Source organism: Lissotriton helveticus, chromosome 7, assembly GCF_964261635.1.
Source record: "Lissotriton helveticus chromosome 7, aLisHel1.1, whole genome shotgun sequence".
Classification (NCBI taxonomy): domain Eukaryota; kingdom Metazoa; phylum Chordata; class Amphibia; order Caudata; family Salamandridae; genus Lissotriton; species Lissotriton helveticus.
Window position 1 is genome coordinate 756,051,263 of NC_136068.1, and position 5,633 is coordinate 756,056,895.

Sequence of the window (5,633 nt, forward strand, 5' to 3'; positions counted from 1 at the left end):
ATTTCATCCTCTATTCAATTGTTTAATTGTGTGTTCCTCTTGAGTGAGTAGGCACAAGTTGCTCATTTCAAGGAGCACAGAGGGGTGTGTAAGGAAAGCTTACTGCATTTCTATTGATGTGGTGCTACACAGGTCAGAGTCCTTGATTCTGACAACAAAAGAGACATCCCAATACATGTGGCGTAGAATCATATAGGTGTGCTCTTAGTCTTTCCCCTTCTCCTCTAGATCATTCTGTGCCTTCTGGTGTTGTTCATCCTCCTGATGCTACTCCATGTCCTCCTCTTTTGAGTTGTTTTGGACCTCATAATCCTCATCTTAGTTATAATAGTTATAGGTGGGTAAAGGTTTCATTCAACCAGTGTAATTGGCAGAATTTGGCAACTCTGCATAACTCTTGTAATGAGAGACTCTGCATTGCTAAATTTGGCCAAATTCCGCCAGCCACTACGTGGCGGGATCTTTTCACGCAAGGTACCAGAAATGCAAGTGAGATTTTGTGTCCCCTAGCCCTGTTTTCTAACAGTTCGTTAGCAATCATGGTCAAAGGTCTGCTTTTTTAGTAAATGTGTTACTGCTTGAGTACATTTTCTACTGTAGCAACAGCAAAGCCAACTCAATGGCTGAACACTCTAGTGCACTGCATGGTACCGTCCGCACAGATTTTTCAGAGTTGTTTGCGCTACTGGCACTAAATTGGAGCATGAGCAGTATGACATGCATATTTCCACCCAGTGGTGGAACTTTGGAATCTTGCTGAGTATTTATGTAACTCTACTCTGCAGAATTAAACTCCCTGAGTTATTCCCAACCCTAATTCTAGTCCTGGTCAACTAGTTTTGTCACCCTGATACTAGTTTTCTAAATCAGGTGCTCCTTGTTCTAGGCCTTCCTGACACTTCTCTTTCTGGCCCTGGTCCTGGCCCTTCTTTGAATTAGGTCTTCCTGGGCTTCCTGATGCTTCTACTACTGGTTCTTAACATGATCCTGATGGTCTGTTTGGTCCTTCTCTACCTTACCCTATGGTCCTGGTTCTCTTAGATCTGGCACTCACAGTTGGTCTGGCTCAACCCGACTCTTCTGGCCCTGGTCCCTGTCTTTTGTATCCATCAATGCGACTGTGCCCTTGTAACCTGGTCCTCCTTATATAGTCTTCTTGGTCTTGGTATGGTCCCATTGTTCCTTGTGGCTCTGGTTTTCCCGGTCAACCTGATCTTCACCAGTCGGGTCCTCACACCCTAGTTCCCTTGGTTGTGACCACTCTGGGTCTCCTAACCTTGCTTATTCTGATTCTTTTAATCCACCTAATCCTTCCCCATCTGGTCCCTGCTTATATAGCCCTGGTCCACCTGCTTCTGGCCTGACTTGTTCTGCTGTTCCTGTTCCAACTTGTCTTACTGATACACTAGGTCCATGGCTGCCCAGCAAGGGAGTCAAGGAAGTCTGGAGTCTGACATAATGGCCCAGACAGCGGCCAAGAGAAGGGAGGGCAAGGGGTGTGGGAAACCAGCACCTGAATGTCTCCCAGCTGAGGTAGATGGTGTACCAGAGGCAGCCCAGGAGCCCAGTGGAAAGGACATTGCCACCCTTGGTGCCCTGCACCTGAACTTGCTGGATGGCATGTAGATGGAGAACCCACCAGGAAGAACTTTTGTTATGTGCTGAAGGTGTGGCTAAGCTTGGAGGGCATGAGGCAACAGGCCAACGCCAAGGCAGCAGGTGATGCCTCTGGAAGTAACCAGATTTACTGAGATTACAACCTCCTGTATAGTGAGCCTAAGGTACCCGTACATGGAGCAACAAGGGTACTGGCCATTCCCCAATGCTACAGGGCCTTTATACTGGAGCTGGCTCATGAGATACCACTGGTAGCACATCTCAGGTAGGATAAGACCTTGCCAGGCTTGTCCCCCAATTTTACTGGCCCTCAATGATGATTTTCTCAGATACGTTCTGTAAGACTTACTTGACTTGCCAGGCCAGTGGGAGGACAGGGCAGAAGCTGATAGCTCTCCTGAATAGCTTCACCATCCCTGGCACCCACTTTGAAAGGGTGGGTGGGCATTGCCATTCTAGAGCCCATGGATCTATAGACAGACCCTGGCACCAGGTTTATCATGGTTCTGGTGGATCATGCCACACAGTAGTCCTAGGCCATATCTCTGAGGACTGCAACTAAACCTACAGTGTTTAAGGCCCTAATGTGGATTTTTACCCCAGTGGGTTTCCCCAAGGAAGTGGTGTCTGACAGGATCACCAAATTCATGTCTGCTTATATGCAGTCACTGTGGAAAGAGTAAGGACATACTTATATCTTTTCCATACTCCACCATGCACAAACCAATTGGCTTGTTGGGAGATTCAACAAAACCTTTAAAGGTGAGATCAAGGGCCTACTTGAGGCAATGAGGTGCATGTGTGACATCCTCTTACCATGACTACTCTTTGCTTAGAGAGAAGTACCAAATAAGGGGGTTGGCATTAGCCCATTTGAACCTCTGTATGGCCATCCATTAAGGGGCCTTCTTAGTTTAGTTAGTGAGAGGTGGGAGCAGGCTCCCAAGAAACCCCCTCTAAGATGTTGATAGCTGTATGCTAGCCTTTATAATCCAGATGGCTAAGTACTGAAAGCAAGCTCCTGACAAGTTAGAGGCCAGCCACAAGTTAATGAAACAACAGTATGACCAAACTGCTACCCAGGTAGAATTCCAGCCTGGGCAGAAAGTGTGGATGATGGATCCCAGGGCTCCTCCAAGACCATTGAACTGGGCCCTATGAGATAGTTGAGAGGAAGGGTGAGGTCACCTATCTGGTGGCCATCAAGACCCCCAGACACCCCACTTGTCCCAAACCACACTATGAAAGGTCTTAGGCCAGCTGTTTTGCTGGAGACAGATGGTGGGGAAGAAGAGAAGAGTATACCTCTCCCTGAACTCCTGCCATCAAAAGAGAGTGGAAGGTGCAAACCGTTCCCCTACCCAACTTCAGATAAGCAGAGAGACTTATCACAAGTTGATAAGACAATGTTTTTCACTGTTTTACCTCACTACTGGGACTACACATCTTAGTATCAATGATTGTGTAAACACATTTTTTATTACCTTTTCAGTTAAGCAATACAATCATGCAACATTGTGAAATCATTCTCATCCGTCTATTCCCAACGTAATTTAGAAAACATGCCCTCCCAAGGGTGATCTCACCAGAAACAAGTACTTACAGGCTATTTCCATACCCCCATTTCTAGTTCAGTTGTTTCTTACATAGTATCAGTATCGTATGAGACAGTGCAAACCTTAAACCTTACAACTCTTACACATTTTCTTACACTTACCCCATCTCTTTAGTCTTTTACCTGCCCAGTCGGTTGCCGGGCAACCCAATTTTGACTTTGACAGTCGCTAAAAGACGCTCAGGGGATTTCTCCCATGATGATTTAACATGGGTATTTGAGCTTATTAGGCCTGGTGTAGGGGAATTAGACAACCTCACCTTGGTCTTTTCCCTCTTGGTCACTTCCTCCCACAGTGTTGGGGTTTTGTAATAAATCAAGCAACGCTGTCTATGCTCGAGCCAGCTCCAGTGATTTCTCACTTCCCATTCGTTTTGCTCTATGCAATCTAACAGTATTTTCACATACAGCCCATTTAATGAACTCTTTTTTACACCTACATAAACTAGGCCCAGTTCTCAATTTCAATGGCTGGTAATGTCTCTCTTAGCCAATACTAACCCAAGATCTTGGAACTTACTCGTTATCTTGTTTTTAGCAGCATGGGGAACCAATGCAACAGACAGTAATCCGGAGTATTCACTATTTCTTTCTCAATCACTGCTGCCAATATTATGGTTACCTCCTCCCAGAAGGTCCCTATATTAGGGTAACTCCAGGACATATACAAGAAAACAGCTTCTATTGTATGACATCTAGGATATGCTGCTGTTTGCCTATTGAAATATTTATTGTTCTTATCTAGGGTAAGGTAGGTCCTGTGTAGTACATAAACGTTTATCAATTGAAATTGTGCATTTTTATTACTTTTCCAGGCTCACTCCACCAGTATACCCCAAGCTTTATCCGCACTAGGTTTGTCCAGGTCTGTTACACATTCTCTATGAATTTTAGTCAGGGGTGAGAATGTCATATATGTAAGTCGCCTATACAGACATGTGACTGCCTTAAAGGTGCCCACCACAGTGACCAAATATTGGTATCCCATCGAGGTTCCTGGCTCAGTGAGACCCCCCCTCCAGTGTTTCCTCATGGCTGCCGTAAGTGCTGTGCACAATAGAATGTCTCCTCGTGGCATTTTGTGATGTTGCTTGAGGTCACTGAATGGGATCAGGTACCCTACTCATAGGTCTACTATTGTAGATATTCCCAGAGCCGCCCACACACCTCACTTATGCCAGTCACTGCCATGGGGGAGTGCCTCACACCTAATCAATGGGATTCCCGGTACGTATGGATGTTTAATCTTTGCTCTTCTCAGGCTTCTATTCCAGCATTTACTGGTTGTTCTTAGGTAAGTGGGGAGGTCCCTGTCACGGCAAGAAAGTCTCAAAATTATTCTCATCATGAGTCACAAGTCTGGGCCTCTCCCCTCCTTTCTGCAGAACCCCTAAGTTTATCCGCCACCCTTTTCGTGAGCCATTTTAATTGCGCAGCTATGTTGTAGTGTTCAAAGTCAGGCGCTGCTAATCCTCCCTCTGTTCTCGGCCTCATAAGTGTATTGAGTGCTACCCGCCATCTGCCAGGTCCCCATATTAATGCTGTTACCAGTGAATTCAGTTGAGCAAACATTTGGGTTGGGATCCAAACTGGCAGAACTCCGTAATAATATAGCAGCTGCGGGAGCACACCATTTTTAGGAGGGCACCTCTACCTGCCACCGACAAGGGCAGAGTTCCCCAAAAGTTAAAGCTGCTTTTAACTCCCCATAAGGCCCGCCCTACATTCCCTTCTAATAAATCATCAGGAGAGTGATAGATCTGGGTGCCCAGGTAGGTCAAGCAGTGGGATTTCCATTGTACCCCTTCTGTTGCTAATGGGACAGCCACATCTGCCCTGACCGGAAACAGATGACTTTGCCCAATTCACTTTTAGGCCAGCTACCCTGACCACAAACAGGGATGACTTTGCCCAATTCACTTTTAAGCCTGCTACTTGCCCTAGACCATGCAGGAGATCCTTTGCTCCTCTAAGTGCTTCTCGCTTATCTGCCAGAAACAACAGCAGATCATCTGCATAGAGTGTGATGTGTGGAATCTGGCTGGTTACCTCTAACCCCTGAAAATATTGTCCTGGGCGAGCTCTGGCGGCCAACGGCTCCATGGCCAAGGCAAACAGTAGAGGCAACAAAAGACACCCTTATTGTGTGCCCTGTTCTATTCTATAACTTTCAGAAATCAGTCTGCGTCTTGACCCGGGCAGTAGACTTCGGCATATAGCAAGGCTGTCCACTTAATGAATGCTGGGCCTAACCCAAACTTGCTTATCACCATGAATAGGTAAGTACATACAAGGCTGTCGAAGGCCTTTTCAATATCCACTGCAAAGATGGTCTAGCCACCCTCGCAGTTGGGTCTCGCTTCTAGAATCCGAAGGAGATGTCTAATGTTTAATGTGGTGA